This window comes from Carlito syrichta, unplaced genomic scaffold, assembly GCF_000164805.1.
Source record: "Carlito syrichta isolate Samal-C Ts95f unplaced genomic scaffold, Tarsius_syrichta-2.0.1 Scaffold308188, whole genome shotgun sequence".
NCBI classification, from domain to species: Eukaryota; Metazoa; Chordata; class Mammalia; order Primates; family Tarsiidae; genus Carlito; species Carlito syrichta.
The window spans coordinates 221,770-245,043 of NW_007252284.1; the positions used below are offsets into that span (position 1 = coordinate 221,770).

The window sequence follows — 23,274 nt, forward strand, 5'->3', positions numbered from 1 at the left end:
CTACAGGCGTGCGCTACCACGCCCGGCTAATTTTTTTTTTTTTTTTTATTGTAAAGATGAGTTCTCACCAAGTTGCCCAGGCAGGTCTCGAACCTGCAGGCTCAGGCAATCCACTCACCTCAGCCTCCCAAGGCGCGGGATTATAGGCTGAGCCACTGAGCCCGGCCTGAATTATTCTTATTCCAAGTCTTTAGAGAGCAGGCGTGTTCTCTTTTTTGCTCTTCCCATCTATTATGACATCTTGGGAAAACCCACCTGTTCTTTCTTTTGTGCTTCTATTCACTGAGTTGTGCTCTGTGATTTTTTTTTTGTTCATAATTGGCAGTGATATTTCAGCCCATTTTTCTCTTTTGTTAGGTGGAAAGAGAACAAAATAATATTGCTTCCCTAACCCTACGAAAGTGTACATTCTGTGATATTGTCATCAATAACTAGGAAGCAGGTATTTCCAGCAGTTATTTTCTGTGTTAAATAAAAGAAGCTGTATGCAAATATAAAAAGGCACCACCTAAGCCTGACTCTTACTTTAGAAGCATTAAAATGATGACAGCGCTTCAGCCATTTCTGGGGTTCATTATACTGATTCTTCCGGCAGTCAGAAAGGCCTGGCTGTGGACTCCATCTTTGCCACATAACAGCTGTGTAGCCTTTCGAACCTTGGTGTCTATAAAATGGGAAGTAGGGGTACGTATACTATATTAGTGGACTAGGGTTTCTGTGACAAATTACCACAACCTGAGTGGCTTAAGCACAGAAATTTGTTGTCTCCAGTTCTGGAGGCCAGAAGTTCAAGATGAAGATGTCACCAGGCTTGGTTCTATCTGAGGGTGCTGAGGGCAAGTCTGTTGCATGCCCTCACCAAACTGCTGGTGGTGTGCTAGCAATCTTTGGAATCCCTCCGCTTGTAGATCCATCAACATGTCTTTGCCTTGATCTTCACATAGTGTTCTCCTTGCGTGCATGGCTGTTTCTGAGTCCAAATTTTCCTTTTGTGAAATGATACCGGTCACACTAGGGCCTACTCCAATAATCTTATTTTAACTTGGTTACCTCTGTAAAGATCCTATTCCAAACAAAATCACATTCAGAGGTACTGGGGGTTAAGGGCTTTAACATATGTTTCAGGGGGACACCATTCAACCCATAACACTTACCTAGCACCCATGGTTTTTTCAGGTGATTAAATGAGATAATTCACAACAAAAGACTTAATTCACTACCTGGTACATTTACCCCAGGCAAATTATTAATGTGGAAATTTATCATTCCCTAATTCAATCAGAAGCTGGCCTTTCTCCTTTACAAATCTTGGAGTTTTTTTGTGTTTGTGTGTGATTGGCTTTTTGTTTAGTTTTGTGTTTGTGTTTTTTGGTTGTTTGGGTTTTGTTTGTTTTTTTTTATTCTCGTCTTCTTTAATTTTTTTATCAACCAAAATTGAATTGAGAACAAAAAAGGCAAAGCATAAACCAGTTGAAACATTCTCTCATTTAACTATCATAACTTGATATACTTTAATTTCTCCTCAACTTGAACTTATATTAGTAAAAACATATTTGTGTGTGTAAAAATACACAGAAACCTATATTAGTCCAATCTGTGTGAATCATTTGAGAAGCTATCTTAAATAGCAGAATTATTTTATCTGAGGGGAAACTCCCAAACCAAAATAATTATCAGATTGCCATTTTTTTCAAGAAAAAAAATTAAAACTAACCCCCTGTCTGAGAAAATATGTTATTGGAATGAAATAAGCTGGCGGCAAAATCTGCAGATTCCATGTGTACTGCTATGGTATCTGAAACATAATTATCAAGTTTTAGTTAATTAGTCTAATGCTCAGAAAATCTGGCCTGGCAGCTTGTGGTAAGTAATTATATATCCTGATTAAAAATGTAATACACAGTGAGCAGAGGCAAAGGAAACTCCATTTGACACAGCCTGTGTACATGTACAATTAAGAAGTCATGTAGAAGAGAGCACACAATGAGAAGGAAGCTTGTAGAAAGTAGCAGGCGTCAAGTCACTTCTTCAATAGGTAGGCTGCAGGTGTCCACCTTACCCAATGGAAGTTGTGTGGACATCACTGTAAGCACAGTCCGGATAGGGGATTTGGCCATGGGTTCTCACTGGTTGGCAAACCACCTGAAACATACTCCAAACCATAGCCTGGTACTCCAACTTTTTGTTCCATTTTCCTCTCAAGTTTCTCCCTCAAAAGGTGATTATCTGTGGAACAACCAGAGGTCACCTTCCTAGGTGATTTTTCAGCCTCTGAAACAATGAAATTGTCATTAATTATAGGTCACAAATAAGGGTAGAATGCCAACCTCTGTGTAGGCACAAACATACATTTTATTTGCCCTTGGGGTCTGCAGTTTGGTTTTCCTTTCCACTTTTCCTTGAAAGAGGGAAGGGTATGGTATTGCTACTGGGGACCCAGGGGCAAAGACTAATGTACTCAAGGTTAGGCTCTCCACTCAGATTCTTCATAAGCTTATAAAAGTTTGATTAAGTATAGTTGAAATTTCAAACTGATGAGGGCTATAAAGACATCTTATTTTGTTCTGTATCTCTTTTATAATGTCTGTTCCTGGCTTAGCATTATAACATATAGTTTAGAGAGCATAATCAAACCCTTGAGGACTGAGGATGGGTATAGCAGTGTCATCCTTCTGAATATCTATTATGGCTGGTTTATTTGAGCAAGAAGTATTAGTGAGCATCTCTTATGTGCCTAGATTTACTTTTAAAAGGTATTAGATTGAATCATATAATATTGATGTTTTGGAGATCAAAGAAAGATTGGCTATTGCTAATAGACATGGTCTTGCCCTTACAAAACCTATAATTTAGAGAGGGAGATAAATAAATTAGAAGGTACATACAATAAGTATCCTGAAACAGAATCACCTAGGAGGGCCACCTAGTCCACCTTTGGGAGATCAGGCGAAGAAATGTATTCCATGTAGAGAACAGTATGTGCAAAGGGCTGGTGGTGAGAAACAAGGCAGATTTTTTAAAGATCTCCTGCTTACATGGATGGAAACAGAAAGTACAAAGGGAGAGAGGAGGGTGAAATGGTAAGGGCCAATTGTGCCAAGAAAGCCATGTCAAGGACCAGTAACTCAGTGTCAGAGCAATAGAAGAACATTAGAAGACTGAGTTGAAATTGCCCTGGGCCATTACCTAGAATTCAATTTCTGCTTTTTAAATAAGAGAGCCCCCCAATATATGCTTCTTCCATTGTGATGTTCCAATCCAGAAACTAGATGAAAGCCATCCCTATTCTATTTCATTGAGGGTCCTTTTTAGTAGAGAAACATTGAGGCTTTTAGTCCAAGACTGCAGTAGACTCAAGCAATTCACTTTATTTCCCTGGGCCTTTGTTCCCTTCTCTATATAATGGGGATAATAATATTGTGCCTCTGCCTGCCTACCCCACAGTTAATCAAATAAGATTCCGTAGGCAAAAGTGCTTTAATTTAGATACATGTGATTTAGTCTCTATTGCTTAGCAAGTGATAGGTATTGTTATATGAACAGAGAGAAAATACAGGTTAACAGAGTGGGATCCTGGCGTCCCCACTGCCCATTAACTATAAGATCACATCTCTAAGCCTAAATTTCCTCATCTGAAAATGGAGATGGCAGCACCATGGGGTAGTTACTTTTATGAAGATTAAATGAGATCATCTTTGTACCAGCAGTTTGTACCTGGCACTTAGCAAGGTGGCAGGCAGAGAGCAAGCACTCAATACAGTGCTATTAATAATAACAATAGTAAGATAGTAACAACCACAGCATAATTATACCATGATTATTACTGGGCTCTCATCGTTTGATATTTCCACTTTCCTAGAGCAAAAAGGTCGCCAGCATTGGACTGAGGGCATCTCTCCTTCAGGCAGGGACAGCTCTCTATTTTCATAGAGCAGTATTTGTTCATTGCGATTTAACTGCTTTTTGACCAAAGGATTCAGTCCCAAATCTGACTTCTCCTGTAAGTAGATGAGTTATCTCTCCACCCAAAGCCCAAATAACCATTTGCAAAGTGAAAGGGCAGTTAATCAGTGGGTTGTTTTGATTCCAGGATGCCAAAAAATCAGTTTGCCTGATTTTTTAGAAAATTTAATTTTGGCATCTGGTTGACATAGTCTGATAATCAATTAGGAACACTCACATATTTTGGACTAATAAATTGACTGCTAGGCTTCATTCTAAAGTGAGCTGGAGTCAGTTATTTCCAGAACCAAAAAGTTAAAGAGGGAAAGGAGCAAAATAGCTTGGAAGTTACTTTTTTTTAAAGCATCTTGTCTATGTTTCCTACTCAAATAGCACTCAGTAGTATACTATTTCTTGCCCCAATGTTAGACAGCAGAAATGGAGATAGAGCTACAAAACCTTTAAAACAAAAGGACTAAAAGATATGAAATTTAGAAAGCATGTGAAATTTATATTACTGCTGCAGATGTGTTTATTAAAATATAATAAAGTATTGCTTTTGCTTTAGAAATAAGACATAAGAGCACATTTATGGAGAGGGGGATATTTGGATGATTATATCTTAGATACCGTAAAGCTCTTAAGGCAGAGCAGTTTTAATTAAGAATAGCATCCTATGTGAAGTGCTATACCCAAAATAGATCCTAAGGGGGACTTAGTGAAGGGATACATCAATATCAGACATCTGGAATCCAATTAATGACTTCAATGCTTTTACAGGGTAAGTGCTACTATGTTGCAATTCTTACAGAAATTTTGGAATGGAAGATGGATTTCCATTAAGGGGGAAATTGTAACCATTCTATGTTGTAATCTTACATGTTGTCCAAGGATGGTATTTTTGTTTGTTTTCCATCATACCTGGCTTTTCTTTAGTTATTTAAGTAGTTATATATCTGCAAACCTATCACCCAGAACAAAAGTTACAATTTTGAGAATATCCTAAATCTAACCATATGAGAGCCCCTCCACCAAACCCTTCTCCTGCCTGCCCCACACTGAGTTATCCAGCATCCTGAATCGCATGGTCACTACTACTTTGAATCTTCGTATATAGTTTTAGGTATCTCTATGGATTCCTAAAATGTATATATTTTTTGAATTGTTTTCTCACTTTATAAAAATGTATTATGCTGTATATTGTCTTTGGGGAATTTTTTTTTTCTTTTTTTAAAACTAAGTATATTTTTTAAATAAACAACTGTATCTTTTTTTTTTTTTTTTTTCTTCTGAAGATGTCAAGAACAGTCAGAATTAGGTATACAAATGGTCACTGTACAGGTAAAGTTTGGGCCTCCCATTGGTCCCTACTTTGCCTGATTTGAGATCAGGTACCCTTATTGATGCCCCCCCACCCCGGCCTCTGCCCATCCCCTGGCAATATTCCACTACTGCCAATATCTTTCTTATGGTATTATGGTAAAAGTTCAGGGTCGACTTATGAGTGAGAACATGTAGTACTCAGTTCTTAGTTTCTGTGATAGATCACTAAGTATGATAGACTCTAAATTCATCCAAGTTGCTGTGAAGTCCATATGTTTGTCTTTCTTAATGGCTGTGTAATATTGTATCATGTATATGTAACACATTTTTTTATCCAGTCCAGTCTGAATGGGCAGCATAATTGGTTCCATGTTTTTGCTATTAGGAATACTGCTGCAATAAACATGCGTGTGCAGGTCTCTTTTTGGTAGAATGATTTGAGTTCCTCTGGGTATATTCCCAGTAGGGGGATTGCTGGAACATATGGAAGGTCAATTTTTAGTTCTTTAGAAATCGCCACGCTGTTTTCCATAGAGGTTGAACTAGTTTGTATTCCTACCAGCAATGTAGAAGTGGTCCCTTTTCTCCACATCCTCTCCAGCATCTGCTGTTTGTTTTATTAATGATGGCCATTCTTACTGGGGTAAGGTGGTATCTCAATATGGTTTTGATTTGCATTTCTCTGATGATGAGTCAGGCTGAGTACTTTTTCATGTGTCTGTTAGCTGCCTGTATATCTTCTTTTCAGAAGTGTCTATTCATGTCTTTTGCTCACTTTTTAATGGGGCTGTTTGTTTCCTTCGTTTTAGCACACTTGAGTTCCTTGTAGATCCTGGATGTTAGGCCTTTGTCAGATATACAGTTGGCAAATATTTTTTCCCATTCTGTGGGTTGTCTCCCCACTCTCTTAATGGTTTCTTTTGCTTTGCAGAAGCTTTTCAGTTTAATGAGGTCCCACTTGTTTATCTTATATGGGCTATGTCACCATCAAACAATTGTTTTGCTCACTGTATAATATTCAGTTGTATGAACATATCACAGTTTATACATCTACTCTCTGAGGCAACATTGCTCATTTCCAGATACTTGCTATTTTAATAAAGGCTTCTTTAAACATTATCATGCATGTTTTCATGTATATATACAAAAATTTCTCTTAGGTATATATCTGGGAGTAGTATTGCTAGATCATGGGGTATTGTGAACGTCAACTTAAGGAGGTAACTCCAAACTATTTTTGAAAGTGTTTGCTCCAGTGTATCCTCCCACTAGCAAAGCTAGGGTGGTCCTGGAGTCTATATCCTCTCACAGAATGGTATGTCAACACAGTTTGTCAAGGAAGGATCAGACTGCCTCAACAGTAAGTAAGACTGGGCTCCAGCTCCTGATAAAATTAATGTAAAAATACCACTTTCAAAATGATGTTGATTTTGATCTGTATCTAAATCTAGCAATACTGGTGTAAGATCTTCTTTCCTGGTGCCTTCAAGCCAGGGCACAAGTACCCTTTGTAACCAATATGGCAGAAGGATAAAAATGTCACATGAATATTTTGGGCTAGAGAGTTTTAAAGATCTGTGTAAAACCCAGATTGTAGGAGCAAGCAGTTTTCAAATATTTGTTTCTAAACCTTTAAATAGACACCTGAAATTATAAGTTGTTTCAAAACATTTTAATCTTTGTCCTTTAAAAACTAACCAATGAAACTCCTTGAAACTTGAGTAGCACTGAGGTGAGATTAATTAAAAGATTAGAACTCTTAAGAGATTTTTAATGGGTTTTTCATTCATGAAGTTATAACTTCCATAATATTTTCAGCTTTAATGGTAATGTCAAAGACAGTAATTTTTTTAATCAATCCAAATCTATCTATCATCTATCAATCTATATATCTGTATCTATATATCTTCCAGGTGTGGCTCTTTCTCCAGTGCTGCTTGAGCATCTCAGTGATAAATAATTGGGAGGTTAGATACACAGTAGGAAGCTAAGAAAGGTGAGGACATCTCTTTTCTAGCCTGATGTTTCAAATAGTCACAAGCCTGGCATTGTATTTTAATTTTTCACTATGGTAAAACTCTGTGTGTGTGTTTGTAGTTGCCTTATATCTCTGTTGCCTATGCTGATTTCTGGATTATGGTCAATTACAGGGTACATAACGTGAACAGTTGAACCTATAACAAGAAAAAAATCTCAGTTTCTTTCAAGTGTTCTGGTTTTTTAAAAAAAGCATTTGAAACCCTCTGTGACAAAGATCTGCTGTCATGCATGGCAAGCATAGCATTTCGGCCACATTCAAGGCTTTATGTCTTCATTAAAGAAGGTTTTAAAATGAAATAGAGAGAGGCATTTGGGAAAGGTAGGCTCCTAATTTGTTTGTGCAACTCACAAGGGCCAGGCTCTTTGAAGGGCATTGGAACAACTCCTTCAGAAATTAATGGATTTGTAGGTGGCAGAGTGTATGTTATTTCCACTGTGTGAATAGCAGCTTCAGAGGGTGCAGTTTTGTAACCAAAGGCAGAACGACTACATTGCAGAAAGAAGGAATCGTGACCGATCCAGCGGGATGGTAAGCACCTTTGAAATATAGATTTTATATAGTCATTTTTCATCTGCCAACATGTGGGATCCAGTGCCAGGCGCCTGGCTGGATGGTGCTGGAGTAGCTCTTTTAGCTCTGCCAAACATATGGTGAGCATTCAGGAAGAAGTTGCGAGGTCAGCCTGCATCCTTGCTGCTCTGTGGTGGTCACCATTTGTGCAAATAGCTCACTGCTCACCTGCTTTTCCAGGGAAAGTTTCCTTAGCAGGGCCTGATGTTAAGGTGTGTGAGACCCAATAAGCAAACATTGAACCCCAAAATGGCAGTGCCTGTGTTCTGAGGGAACACAGGGTCCAGCTGTTCAACACAGACCTCTCTATCTTCAGTTTACTGAGTCTGGATTTACTGTATCTTTGCCTGAGTAATATTCTTCTGAGTCTAGCACAAAGTAGGTACTTGAAAAGAGTGATGTAACTGAAGGGATCATTCAGTCCCTCTTGTCTTCTAGTTCATGCTCTTCTGGTACTGAAAGGAAGAGAGAGGTGCCTACTTCTCATCTCTTACCTTCTTGCAGGGAGCTTCCTCATTCTGCCTCAGTTACTTGCCTTCAGCTGGTGCACAACCCATGCGGCTGCTTCCTTCCTTCCTCAGGACATTTGCACAAGCCATCCCTCTCAGCTTACTTGTCACTTCCTCAGAGCAGTCTTTCCTGACCACACTGTCTCATGTAGTTCTCTCTGTTACTCCCTCTCATGGTAGTGATAAATTTGATTCATTGCTAGCTGCCTGCCTTCTCTCCTAGAGTGTAAGCCTCCCAAGGGCACTAACTGTTGTCCATCCTGCTTAGTATTTTACTGTGAAATACAATGTACCACATGGCACATCAACACATTAATATTTGTTGAAGCCGGGCTCGGTGGCTCAGCCTGTAATCCCGCGCCTTGGGAGGCTAAGGTGAGTGGATTGCCTGAGCCCGCAGGTTCGAGTCCTGCCTGGGCAACTTGGTGAGACCTCATCTCTACAATAAATCAAAAAATTAGCTGGGTGTGGTAGCACGCACCTGTAGTTCCAGGTACTTGGAAGGCTGAGGTGGAAGGCTCGCCGGAGCCTAGCAGGTCGAGTCTGCAGTGGCCGGGAGTGACCTCTGCACTCCAGTCTGGGTGACAGAGTGAGACTTCAACTCAAAAAAAAAAAAAAAAAATTGTTGAATAATTGAATGAGTTCTGTGGAGAAATTAACTTTAAATGCTTGAGGACCTGGATTGTGCAAAGCCCCTTCCTCTTCTTCAAATGAGTTTTCTCTTAAGAACCCAGTTGCTGCTGCTTGGAATAGTGTGTTGAGAAGGATTTTGAGGCTTTGCCTATGATTGTGTATTATTAGTTATGGGCTGTGTGCATGCCTGTCTCTCTTTTACTGCTCTTCTCTCAGTATAGACATTTCTCTTTTCTTGGGGAGAGTTATTTTGCCTGGAATTTGCTTCCCTTTAGCTGTGTAAGGTGCTTTGAAAAAAGAAGCCATATGTAGCAGAGGCAAATTTGAAACAAAATGTTCAGGAGATTCCAACAAAAGCAGAAATTGGCCTTACGCCTCTTCTCATCTGTCGTTCTGAGTACTGCAGGTTGACATCACTCTAGGATTAAAGGAGAACACTCTTGCTCAAACACCAATATCTGAAACACCGGGGGGAAAAGGCTTACAGAACATGACTGGCCAAGGAAATTGCTTTTTGAATAAATGCTTCTTTCCCAGAAGTTTGCACCATCACAAACCTCCCTTTCAGGAATTTCATTTCATTTCTCGATGAGCATGTTTTTAGAAAGAGGAGGCCCGAGGAAATCAAACTGGTAGAAATCTCTCATCTCTGTTGCTTCACCAATTTTCTACCCACAGAAAAGCCAGAAGAGCTCAGATATGACAGAGTCTGGGGCAAGGTGTTGGTGATCCATGATTATTTCCTGGAACCTGCCCTGAGATGCAATTTTCCCCTCAGAGGAGATACCCCAGCTGGGCTCTCCCAACCTGGAAGTTGATCCCCATTTGCAACTACAGTTTTGTCTTCTATGCTGCTTTCTCACACATTTTCAAAGATGTTAACCAAAGGAAAGTTCCTCAGACTGTGCAGAGTAGTGCCAGGTGTGTGTTAGGAGCCAGAAAACGATATGTCTAATCCAAACATGGCTCTGATTTAGCCACGTGACATTGTTTGATTTAAGGGTGTTAGGACACTTGGGTGTTTCATCTGGAAGACAGGAATGATGAACTTGCATAGCCAATATGTTGGCGGGAAAGTGAAATTTAGTGACATATTTGACCAATGCTTCTTGAAAACCTACTCCAGTTGTCGCCTTTATCCATGATTTCACTTTCTGAGGCTTCAGTTACCCACAGTCAACCAAGGCTTGAAAATATCAGCTGGAAAAGCCCAGAAATAAATAGTGCATGACTCTTAAATTGGACACTGTTCTGAGTAGCATGTTGAAACCTCTCGTCCCACTCTATCCTTCCTGGGACTTTGTTCAATATAGCCACACTGTCTATCTACATTGCCTGCCCATTAGTCATTTAATAGTCATCTCGGCTATCAGATTGATTGTGACAGTATTGCAGTGCTTATGTTCAAGTAACCTTTTATTGTACTTAATAATGGCCCCAAGGAGCAAGAGTAGTGATGCTGGCAATTCAGATATGCCAAAGAGAAGTTGTAAAGTGCTTTCTTCAAGTAAAAAGGTGAACATTCTTGTTCTTAACTTAATAAGGAAAGAAAACTAATCTTACACTGAGGTTGCTAAGATTTACAGTAAGAAGGAATCGTCCATCCATGAAATTGTGAACTGAACATGGTTATAATTCTATTTTATTGTTAGTCGTTGTCAATCTTTGACTGTGCCTAAGTTATAAATTAAGCTTTATCATAGGCATGTATGTATAGGAAAAAACATAGTATGTATAGGGTTCAGTACTATCCACAGTTTCAGGCATCCACTGAGGGTCTAAGGGGGACCTACTTTACTGGGTCATATACAGCTGGCAGTGAGGATACAAAAATGGATGTTACTTTGATTTAGTAATTTTCCCCATAAATGTAGGTGCTACACAGGAATATTTCATTTTTACCAAATGTGATATTGTTGAGAGCTTATTATTATTTAAAGATCAAAGAACTGCTGGGTGAGTACAATTGATTTCTTTACCAAACCCTGGTAATTAGGCTGCTGCAGTAATGGAATTTTTCTCTGAAATGCCAAACCTAACTGTCAGACAAGATCAGTCTCTCCTTTACAAACTGAAAAGAAAATGTTAGCAATGGGGTGTCCCAAGAATAAGTTTACACAGACTGTCTAGGCTGATGATTCTCAGATGTTGGAACTCCTATTTCAACCCTTAGCAGCTTCTCACAGCCCAGTCCTAGAGTTCTGTTCTTCAGCTGACCTGATGTTGGGTTGTAAGACAGTTCTAAATAGTGGCTGTCCAGGAATCAGTATGGCAGATCCAGGAAGCTCTGTCTGGGTTTATTTCTCTCAGATGCACATTTCAGGATAGACTCACTGATTGCCTCCCTGACAGGAAGCGACTCTTTTGATGTTTTAATTGAAATAAACTCTGCTCAGGACCAGGAGCTGCAGTTGCTTTTTGCTGAGTTGCTTCTGCAAACTTTCAATAGAAGACTGCAAACTTTAATGTCCAATCAATTAAAGTGATTTTTTTTTTTTTTGATGACAGGAGTGTACTCTAGCAAACCTGAAATACCCACCTTGATTTGTGGATGTTTTATAGGGTGCATGGGATGCTGAAGACTATTCACAGTACAGCTAGTTGAGTAATATCTGGTCCAAATTGTGATTCTGGCGAAGTCTCATTTGCTGCTTTGGCAGTTGGCTTGACAATGTGATACTTTAATGTATAATTGGATAAGCAATTGGGTTCTGTTATAGTACAGTGGTTTGGCATAATTATTTTCCAGCGCTGTGATTTTCTAGTTAATAAATACTTTTGGGGGTTACAAATTCTTAAACATCAACACTCTATACTCCTTGAAAGTGGGATGCCACTAATTAATATAAGAGCTTATTTCAGCATTTTCAGCCCCGCAGACAGAACTAAAAAAAATTTGCGTTTTACTCAAGCAGGTTATGCTTAAGCAAAGCTTTGGCAACTAATCAAATGATTAATGCTCCATTGATTACCTGAATTTTTCTCCATAAAAGGGTGAAGAACTGGGATTTGAAACCTTTGCAGTGACTAGAGGGACCCAAAAGTAATTTTTTTGCACATAGAGGTCTCACAATCTAGTGATTAGTCCAAGGCTGCAGCTCACACGATCCCTCACATAGAGAGTGAGAAAGGAAACAATTTTATTTTTTTGAGTCAGGGTCTCACTCTGACCCCCAAACTGGAGTGTAGCAGCACAATCATGGCTCACCACAGCCTTGACCTCCTGGGCTCAGGCGATCCTTCCACCTCAGCCTCCTGAGTAGCTGGGACTACAGGTGCACACCACCACACCCGGATAAGTTTTTAAATTTTTTGTAGAGATAAGGTCTTGTTACGTTGCCCAGGCTGGTCTTGAACTCCTAGGCTCAAGCAATCCTCTTGCCTTAGCCTTTCAAAGTGCTAGAATTATGGACATAAGCCACTGTGCCTGGCCTGGCAATGAACATATTTGAATACAAAGAAATGTGTGCAGAGTCTCTGGGTTCTCAGGGAGTACAAGTGACAGCTAGAGGTTTGATAGTCCAAGACCATTTTCTGCCTCAAGTGAAAGCAAGGGATGATTCATTAGGCCGCCAAGAAGGTCTGAAGTGAGTGACAATCTGCTCAACATCCAGCACACAGAGAAAGGACACTTGGTATCTGGCAGGAAATGTGTACTGAAAGGGTGGGGAGAGGGAGTGCTAGAGAAAGTAAGAAAGCATCTGAAAGTAAAGAACATAACCCAGTGCCTATCGGAATGATCCAGGAAGGCTTCTCGGGGACTTGTGGAAGTGAATGGTTGGAGAGCACTGGAATAGACATTGAGCAGGAACAGTGATTTCCACACTGGTTGACAACCACCTTGGCAGGGGAGCCAGCAATCCATGCGTGCTTTATAGATAAGCTCCCAGAAGAAAGCTGCCAGGGGAGAAGGCCCATCTACAGTGAGGCACCATACTTCTCTCGCTCACTGGCCACAACGCTGGTTGATGGGACCACTGGGCCCCTTTTTGAACCACACCAGCCCCGCTCCCATAATTTCTTCTCTGCTGCAGTTGCTTTCTCACTCCAGTTCATTCTCCAGTCAGACTATTCTTTATGAGAAATTACTGTAGTCCTTTTACCTCCCTGTCTGACCTTTTAATATCTTCTCATTACACCAGAAATAAACTCCAAACTTCTCAGCCCTGCCTACAGGCTATAGATGATCTCCCATTCCCCCTGAGGCCTTTCTCCCACTCTTCTTCTAGCCAATTACTCAACCACCAACTTTCCTTGAAGGTGCACTTGGGATCCTTCTGCTTGATCCTCTTTCCTGTGTCACCCTTGCTTAACTGATTCCTCATTATTCACATTTCAGTTCAAATGTCACCTCTTCATTGAAGCCTACCTTTAAAACCTGCCCTATCCAATGTTCTACCATCCTTGCAAATTGCTATACTCTGTTTTTCTTTGGAACTCTTATAAGATGAAATTATTTTAACTCCCAAGCATCTGTCAAAAAAAAAAATTCTGAAGTCTTCTAGAATTTAGTAGAAAAAGTGCCACCCTCAAGTGCTGTGCTCATGCCCCCAAGTGCAAGGCCCATGCTCAGCCTCACATCTCAAGTCACCTTCTCCCTCCCCAACTCTGTTTTCTTCCCCATGGGCCATTTCCCCAGATGTTAATGCCATGTTTAATGTCATATTTCCACACTGTTTCATTGCATATATATTTTTTAATTGGCCCTTTTTAAAAAAACTTGAATACATTTACTTTAAAATGAGTCTTGAGATAACTTACGATAAATGGGAGATGACTCTGAAGTCAAATATGATCTAAGCAAAACAATCTTATTGTCTTCTAGCTAGAGTCTAGATGACTGCTCTCTGTGTTAGAGATCGTGCTGGTGTCAGGTTAAGGACATACTAGTAACTGCCGAGATTTTCTTCTTGATCAGTCAGAAAGACTGAAAGACAATGGAAAGAGAATGACTTTGTCTCAGTAGGATTCAAAGCTGATTGCAGCTTTGCATTTGTGGAACTGGAGACCATATTCTGGAACGTGGGGGTGTGTATCCCACCTTGAAACAATAGAATGTAAAGGTTTCTCAAAGTGTAACTAAGTTTCAGCATCCTTAATAACGTGGATACGTGTCAATAGCTGCCTCGAATGCCATATCAGGATTCATTGGGAATGAGTGCTGCAGTTTGTTGGTGAAGCCAACATGGCCACAAGTTGCAGGAGAACTGGTACACTCATTGTATGTTTGCTGAAGCTGCTCCCATTGCCTAGAATAACACTTTCCTCAAAATTCCATCACCATCTTTTAAGCCCAGTTCAAATCCCTGATTTTTTTTTTTTTAAGTCAAGACCCCCTTTCCAGCAAGAATGATTTTCTCTCATCTTCAGATATTCTGAGAACACTTTGATGGAACTTCTAGTCCAGTACTCATACCAGTTTGGCCAGTATTAAATTATATGTACATGAATCTGCCTGCCCTGTTGAGCAGGGAAACCTGAGGAGGCCAAGATCTTTGGCTTATATCTTTCGTAAGACCTAGAACAAATCCTGAAATATATCATGTGCTCATCAAATGTTTGCTGGTTGAATTGAAAGTAATAGCAAAGAACCAGATCTAAAACAAATTAAAGATTTAGTTCCCTATCCAATGCAACTATTTTCCTTTTGAGACTTTATTTATACAAACTTCTGTGTAAACAGAACCATCAACTCATAAGAAATGGTTTATTTAAGCTCTCTGCTTCTCTATATTGTTTTATAAAACCAATAATAATGAAGTAGGCTATTCTGTAGAAACACTCAAGTTTATATTCAGCCACTTGCTTCTTTAAGAAAAGCATTATATTAGTTTTCTCCCTCTTGAAGACAATTTGGCATTTTACTGCAGGTTAGTTCCAAATTCTGAAAAACATTTAAATTATTGTGAGTCATTCTTCCTACTGTATTCCATTACAAAGTTATAAAAATGTCAATAGCAAGGCAGTCTGAGCATTACAGCAGGGAATTAATCATTGCCCTGTATACCTTGTGATAACACACTCAATGCACAGGAGGAGCACAACATCAAAATCAACACGTATCAGTACTTCAATCAGAAATCCTGTTAACACTACCTTCCCCAAATATCATTTCAAGCAGATAAAGTGGGATGACTGCAGATACATTTTTAAAAACCACTTTTCAAAGCTGTGTAGAATAGAGTTTACTTGGAGGAGCCATCACAGACTTCAATCTGTTGAACGTGAATAAAGACTTTGGTTGAAGTTTTACAAACTTTGTCACTTTGGCATGCTCTTTCCTCCAAAGAACAAAGTGTCTATGAAAACAGTTTTGACTTTTATTGTTGCATCAGAAGGAAACCAACATGTATTACATCAGCCTTGGCACTGAGTATTTTCACAGCAAGCTGAGCCACATTTAACTTATGTGACTTAACTGCAGGGAGGAGAGATGGAGAACTATGGTGCATTGAACCCCAGACACAGTCATTTGGACAAAGTGGTATTATTTTACGTATTACTAAGAAACAAAAACACTGCCAATTAATTATTAAACACTGTTGGTTATAGGGCACATTCTGATTTCAGAGATATTAAAATATGAAAAGGTCTGCATCTTAGAATTGATAAATATGGAATTAGAATAGTGCTGGTGGTTTATACTGTATTCCATGCAATAATAATAAACCCTAGAGTGCACAAAATACTAGCCTTGAATTTATCTTCCTTTGGAAGATCTTCCCTACCTTTTCTAATATTCACAGATAGGCTTAGTGATGACCAAGTTAAGTACTTCCTATGACAACTTTTTAAAGGGGTCTCTTAGATTGAGTTGACAAGTAAAATACAAGAAGCCAAATTAAATTTGAATTTTTAGATAAACAAATAATTTTTTAGTATAAGTATGTAAGTATGTCCCAAATAATGTATGACACATCCTTATATGAAAGAAAGAAAGAAAAGAAAGACATGAATGTTCTGTGTTTGTTTTTATTTGCTAAATCTGGCGACCATGTCCCAGGATAATTTTGACTGTACCACATGCTTTTTACCGTAAGACCTTAACTTTTACCCATGAGAAGCCTCCGCTTACAATGTATTCACGCCTTACAACAACCCTGAGAATTAGGAATTACTTTGGGTCATTTTAGAACTGAAGGAGCCAAATTTCCTCCCCAGGCTTGGATGTTTCATTAGAATTTACTGGTTTGGATCTGAATTCTGATCACAACTTAATTTTTTTACAGGGTCATTAAGTCCAAAAGATACAGATGATACAGATCATTAGGAAACTATGAACATAGGAAAATTACTTTATTCCTGGAAACAACCTCTGTGGGGCAGTTATTGGTCACTGTCGGTCAGTGCATCCAGCCTAAAAATAATAATAATGATAATGGCAGCAGCAGCAAATTCTATGCATCAGGCACACTTACTATGCACATCACTGCTCACAATTCTTCTCTTACTCCTACTTTGGGGGGGAAACTGAGGCATAAAGCAGTTGAAGGAGCTTGTTCTCCTCATTATTAAGCCACCTAACCCTCATCTTCTTGGAGAGCCTTGTTGGAGGCGCCATAGATAAAACCCTCTCCCCCATCACTTTTTATTAGGACACTGTTTGTGAAACCAAGGTGACTCTCAAAAGCCTTTGCAACTAGACTAGCCCTGTCCAGCACGCTTCCCATTTGGTAATCCCATCTTACTAAGAATCACCATTTGGTGTCTACCTTCCCTATCTTGATGCCCCATGAGGCCAGTAAAGGGATCTGTCTAGTTCAATGTTCTAGAGCAAGGGCCAGGTAGGCCTGGCACTGCAAGAACAGCTTACATTTCTGGTGTGTTAATGAGTAGTTCACCACCTTACCCTAAGGGCAGCCTAAGTAATCTGGAAGGTTCATGGGAAGTGAAACTTCCCCATTAAAGTTCACCCAAGGCAAATCATGCCTTTTAGATAAACTACTACTTAAGATCATTAGGGCTTTCTCTCTGAGTTCTTAGGTTGCTTCAGGGAAGCAGAACTTGACTCTAAAGTGCAGCATTTTTATTTTTCAGGTCTCCCAGGTGGCTCTTCTAGGACACAAGTCTTGTCTACCAGAGCCTTTCCAGGTTTCCCATTGCTAAAAACTCATTCAAAGGGTCCTGAATTGGATCAGCATCTTAGTGTTGTTCAAACAAGCCCTGTGGCCCAGACTCCCCATGGACAGAGCATAAACAGGAAGCAGTTCTAGAGCAGAGTTTACAAAGGACAGCTTTGATACTGTTGATAGGATGACAAGCAATGTGCTTAAAGCATGTGTACTCTTTCTGTTTGTGTGTGGTTTCTATCGACACACACGTCTCCCAAATGCAGTGTTTCTCAGCAGTAAGTATGCCTTAGAATTGCCTAAGAAGATTTTTTTAAAGATCCTGAAGCTCAGGCTGCTCCAGACCCATTAAATCAGAATCCCCGGGGGTGGGTTTTATTTTTTAAAGCTTCTCAGATGATTCCAATGGGTAGCCAGGGTTGAGCACCACTGTTCTAAAGAAAGCAATGTGCTTCCATGTGGGGCTTTTAGGAAGGGAATTTCAGTTTTAAAAACTATGTACAACACAGTTTTGCAAATATTATTAGTTTTTATTTATTTCCTGTTTCTCATAAACAACTTCTAAGGGTTGGCACAATGTTGCCATCTGTAAGACATATGACAATAACAGACGGTCGCCTAATAACCAGAAAGGCATTAACATTCACAGGCTCTAAATTATTTGGACTCATCTGGTATGATCTGTTTTGATGAGGCCACTTAATGCTTGATTTCTGTGTCTTCTAATGGAAGCACCAAAAGTAGGAAGGCCATATTTCCTGGGCTTTGTGTGGTTCTTTGTCATCCTATTGAATTGTTACAAGATGGATTTATAACAGACCTAAAGGTAGTATCAAAATGAAAATTAGCTCTTGAGTAGAAGAATAGCAATTTCGTTTGACTTGCCTGTAGCAACTGCGTCATGTTTGCTCTGCAAGGAAGGAAATGACTTCTTAATGTGGTTTTCTTCCACTAAGGAGAATTAAATCTGCATGGCAAAATGTAAAACCAGTGTGCTGGCAGCCAAATACTGAACGGAAGATCCATGACCCTCATAAATGTATTTGTGACCTGGTTATATGCTAATGAACCTCATTTAGGCCCAGACTTACCCAGAGTGAAAATACAGCTCAGCTGGAGACCCAGGCTGTGGTTCCCTCACTGTCTTGCCTTGTGTGTCAAAGTTTCTTTGCTCTAAAACAAATGGGACAACTTCTCCATCTGGTGCAAGCTACGAGGGTGGGGGTCTCTGGGTTAACTTCAAGTTTTTGGCCGAAAATAGCAAATGCTATTATTTTATTTTACTTTATTGCTGATTTGGCAATAGTATTTTCAAAGGATTGACTTTTGGGTGAATACACCTGGTGGAGCAGAATTCCACCGTATCCGTGGGATTATCTACTCTTTTGTGATGCTGTAGCTCTTTGAGATAAAAAGGCAAAATTTGTTAAGGACAATCCTGGCACCTATCACTACCTAGCTGGGTGATTTTGGACTAGAGAATGAACTTCCTCAGACCTCCATTTCCTCCTTGGTAACATGGGATTAAGTAGCATCTGCCATATAAGTTATTGTAAGGATTAAATTAAATAATGCATCCCAAAAAACCATCCTTCATATCATAAATGCTAGCCATCATCGGTGCTGTTAGTTTGTTTGTCTCAGGATCAAATCACTTAGCACAAAACACTACACTGTGCATCCTGTAAGGAATGAATATATAGCCTTCAGCATCTTACTGTGTTGGAGCCACACATGGAAATCACAAATTTAGTTAATGAAATTGAATTGTAATAGGAGATTAAGGGGAAAAATTGAGTTCTTCTAAGGAAGAGATTTCTGAGAACACCCACTCTCTAATAGAATTGAAGTTTTATTCACTCTATATGTAAATCTGAGACACAAAAATTTTTTCAAATACATTTACCTATGATCTGAAGAAGATTTTAATATGATTTCATTGACTAAGACTAGTTGTTAATTTTTTGGTAAGTTGTTTTCTCATGTAATTTCTTTTACTGTTTCCCTACTTGAAGCCTCTCTTGATGGAAATGCTTATTACTTAATTCTGATGACCCTTGTGTTATTATTATCGTGTTATTATCATACCTTTGCTTGGGCTATCTTGGATCACTGGACAAAGCTGCTCAGCACTCATATGGGAGAGGCTAAATTTAAGAGAGTAGTAGTAATCCATAAGCCAGTTTGCAGGAATGATTATGAGTATGAGGTAAAATCAGTGCCTCCAAAATCTAGGAAGTAAAATAAATGAGTGATATCTGTCAAACAGAAGAAAATTAGAGAGTGATGGAGATCGTGGTGATGGCAAATAAACCCCCTCCATACCCCCATCCCAATCTGTGACCACCACTCTCATACTCAACAGATGGCTACAAGGCAGCAAATGGCCACAGTACAGCCTAATGTGATTCTCTTGTTAGAGAGGAAAAGTGATTCTTATGTGAAACCTCTTCATTTTCAACTTTTGGCAACTAAAGTCATTCAAAGACATACCTATTCATTACTAATTTACAAACTCTGCTCAGTCCTCGCCGCCATATTTGTTCAAGGAGCCATTTATAAGCCTATTACATTTTTTTCTTCAAAGCTCCAGAAACATGACAAAGAGGAGGAGGACTCCCCGGCCTTTTGGAGATCAGAGGAGGAAATGGCAGCAGAGGCTGCAGCTCTACGGGTCTACTTTCAGTGATTCAGGTAAAGAATGCATTTCATAATCACAGAGGCCTCCAACAGGCCTCAGGAAAACGACTCCCCGCTGAGAATGGGGACTTGGGAAAGCACCTTCACCAACATCCTTGGGTGGTGACTATAAAGGACAAAAAGCTGAAGTGAAGAACACCCTCTCCTTTGAAGCATGTAGGGCCACCCTGTCTCTTCCTCCCTGCCTCCACCAACTCTCCTGTCTCTTCACTGCCATGGAGCTGGCTCCCCCAGCATACCATGACCATTTTGTAGTCTCTTCTGCAGTGGTGCTCCTCTCTACTCCAGTCTCCACAAATCAGATTGTTTGCAATGCAAACCTGATCCTTTAAAAGGTCAAAACCATTTAAGGGTATGACAGTCAGGCTCAAGTCCCTCTGCAAGGCCCTGTCAACCAGCCTTCTCTGCTTCCCTCCCTACTGTTTCAGCCACACCCCAGGCATACTTCTGCTTTCACCTGGGGACTCTTCTCAGTTCCAGTTGGTAAATTGCCCCTTGTGTTTCCCTTTAACTTTAGGCTACTAGGAAGCTCAGGCCACACAGGGAAAGGTCAGAGCTTAGTAGAATTAATCTTTGCATTAATGAAGTGTAACTGCTGGGAAATCGTAGGTCTAAGGTTCTGGTAGAAAGACAGCCATAACCAATCTCCTTGTCAAAATGCATCTATACACTGAATTTTTGTATGATGTCTAAGAAGCTCAGGTCTAGACCTCTCTGGCAACCCCTATTACCCCTCCTAGTCTCAATTCCCACATCTGACAGCTGGGAAGACTGAAGGTGATTTGTTTGGTCTGTAAACAAAAATTCTTCGAGGTACAAACGCATCTTCTGAAATCTGTTTATAAACAGAGTTGCCATGCGATACTGGGACATGTCTAAACAAAAACAGTTATTTTATTTGTTGTTTATCTGAAATTCCAGTTTAATGGGTGACTTATATTTTATCTGGCAGCCCTGTTAATAAACCTCCTTGGAGATGATGGCCCCCAGTTAAAGATCCTCTCCATTAAAGTTTCTTTTTCCTTTTTAAAATTAGATAATTCCAAGTTAAAATTAGACAATTCTTCATCTGGCCTGTGAATAAATGTGTTCATATTATAAACTGCTGAAGTAGATCAGATACAAATTAAAAACGAAATTAGTGAACAAATACTGGTAGCAATTGAGTTGTATACAATTCTATCAACCACCCAGTGATCATAATTTTTAGCTGGAAAACACATTCATTGTATTCTGACTTCACGTTGAAATGTAGGTTTTTATTAGATAGTCAAAAATATATGTACATTTCTTGGTCTTTCTCTCCCCAGCCCCTTTGGAAAGTATTCTAATTGCATAAGGATGCAGACTACCTCTCCCTCCATTATTGTTAAGTGTAGCATCGGACTCAGGCCCTTGCATCCTGGAAAGCTTATTTCATTCTGCCATGTCATAGGTTTGTCAGCTCTGCACTCAATTGCCGGAGGGGAGATAGCTTGTGGTGTAGCAAAAACTGTCTTTCATATTTTGGTTTTAACATTTTCTTCTGTTCACCTTCTCTCTCTTTAAGGATTAACCTAGTTTACCTGAGAACAAGGCCTATGGGCATGACTGCAAACCTTGTTCTAGTCCCCTTCTGCAAGCCAGTGTGTCATTTTAGAGTGCTCTGTTCAAATTCAAACAGGGTCACAATTCTTCAGACTTGACTTTCTAGGTTGAATTCTTTTTTCTGGGTTGCCTATGCAATGGTACTTAGAGAGGCTAGTAAGCTCGGGCTTGCTGAACTGTAGGATTCTGCCTTAGAATGCATTTTCTAGACATTTTAAGAAGATTTAAACTTATCACCCAAATTTCCTATATGCTTTGCTTTATCAGTTTTTGCTTCTGTCTTGCCTTGAGGCCTGACGTCTCCTGATTTCCAGGTAAATCAACATGCCTTGTAAGTCTTGCCAGAAAGATATTCACCCCAACTTGTTATACAGACAATTGCCATAGTACCTGTGGATTTTTAAGTTAAGCAACATTTGTATCTCTCTTTAAAAATTTTTGTTTACAGATCATAGTATTCCCAGCAGTCAGATGTGGTAACTAAGACTAGGAGGGATAATATAGGTTGCAAAATAGCAGAAAACTAAGTGTCCTAAAATTTTGCCAAGAGATTTTTACCTGTAGGATAATGGGACTAGATGTACTTCCTTTAATACATATGCTTCCCTTTAGTACATATACTTCCCCTTAGACAAAGGGGAAATAAAACATTCCCTTGAAACTGTCCTTACAGGCTTTACAAGAATGCCAGGTTCTAGACAGAAATATAGTTATAACTAAGCATTAATTGGGGAGCACTTTGGCCAACTTCCTTGCAATCAAAAGTCACAGGAGCATGAGAAACTATTTTGTATTCCCATTGTTCCTATAGAGGATCTCTGATCTTACTTATAATCATAAAGCTTTTGTGTGGAAATCGCTTAACATGTTTTTTCCAGATTCTGAATTCCAACAGAATGACTGATGCCAACCAGTCTGAAGACACCCATGGAGGAACTGAATCAGCATGAGAACACAGTTTCTTCGTGTCGCCATCCTATGACGTCACCCTGCACTCTTCAACCCAATCAGCAATCCCTACACCTTGGCTCACTCCAAACCCCTTAAAATGCCTAGCCCCAAAAGTTTCAGAGAGGCCAGTTTGAGGTTTTCTATGGTCTCCTCATTTGGCAACCTTATGATTAAACGTCTTTCTCTGCTGCAACAGGTGTGTCAGTGTATTGACTTGCTGCACGTCAGACAACAGACTTGTTAATGGTTATGTTCTTTTGGTAGAAACTTGATTTTGGGGTTGTCCCATCTGGTTCTTTGACACCCTATGCCCCCCTTTTAAAAATGTTTCCGTACACTGAATTTTTATTCGTTGTTAAGTGGCTCATGGAACCCTTGAGATTTGTTAATAACTAGGGCAATCAGGCAACATTTGGACATACCTTGATTTAAAAATTGTTATCTGAAATTCAGATAGACTTGGCCTTTCCCAGATTTCCTGAGTATTCCCTCAGTAGCATGTCATTCTTAAGCAGAGCAAGTTTAAGGACTGTGATGGCACTTACTCTGCAAGACTGCACAATTCTCAAAATGCAGAGGCAGACATGATGGCACTCAGCCCTGGAACTGATAGCAGTAGCCAACAGTTACTGAGAATTCAGGAGACATAGTTTCTGTCTTGTAGGTGATGAGAAATAGGCTTAGTAATGTTAAGTGTTATTCCAAGGTAAATGGTAAGTAAGTGATGAGACTCAGATTGAACCTAGGCAGTCTCACCCAAAAGGCCATCCTCCTAGTCTTTATACTGTCCACCTTGCTAAAAGAGATCATTTCTCCGGTCCTTCTCCCTGTTGCAGCTCCTCTTGCACCTTCCAAATATTCTTTTTAGCATCTTCATCTTACTGGCCTTTCTAGTTCTGCTGGGAGGACCTCCTGCTGGACTTTCTTGCCCACTTTGTTAATATCCATG

The 23,274-nt window shown here is 39.7% G+C and overlaps 1 long non-coding RNA gene across 1 annotated transcript in view; it reads left to right on the forward strand.

Moving 5' to 3' along the window:
* The window catches only part of LOC110596295, a 173,864-nt gene extending 151,533 nt beyond the window's left edge, over positions 1 to 22,331 (forward strand). The window contains exons 2-3 of the long non-coding RNA XR_002482377.1: positions 19,675 to 19,781; positions 22,253 to 22,331. This is a non-coding gene — a long non-coding RNA (uncharacterized LOC110596295). The remainder of the gene's footprint in view (positions 1 to 19,674; positions 19,782 to 22,252) is intronic.
* The last annotated feature ends 943 nt before the right edge of the window (positions 22,332 to 23,274 follow it).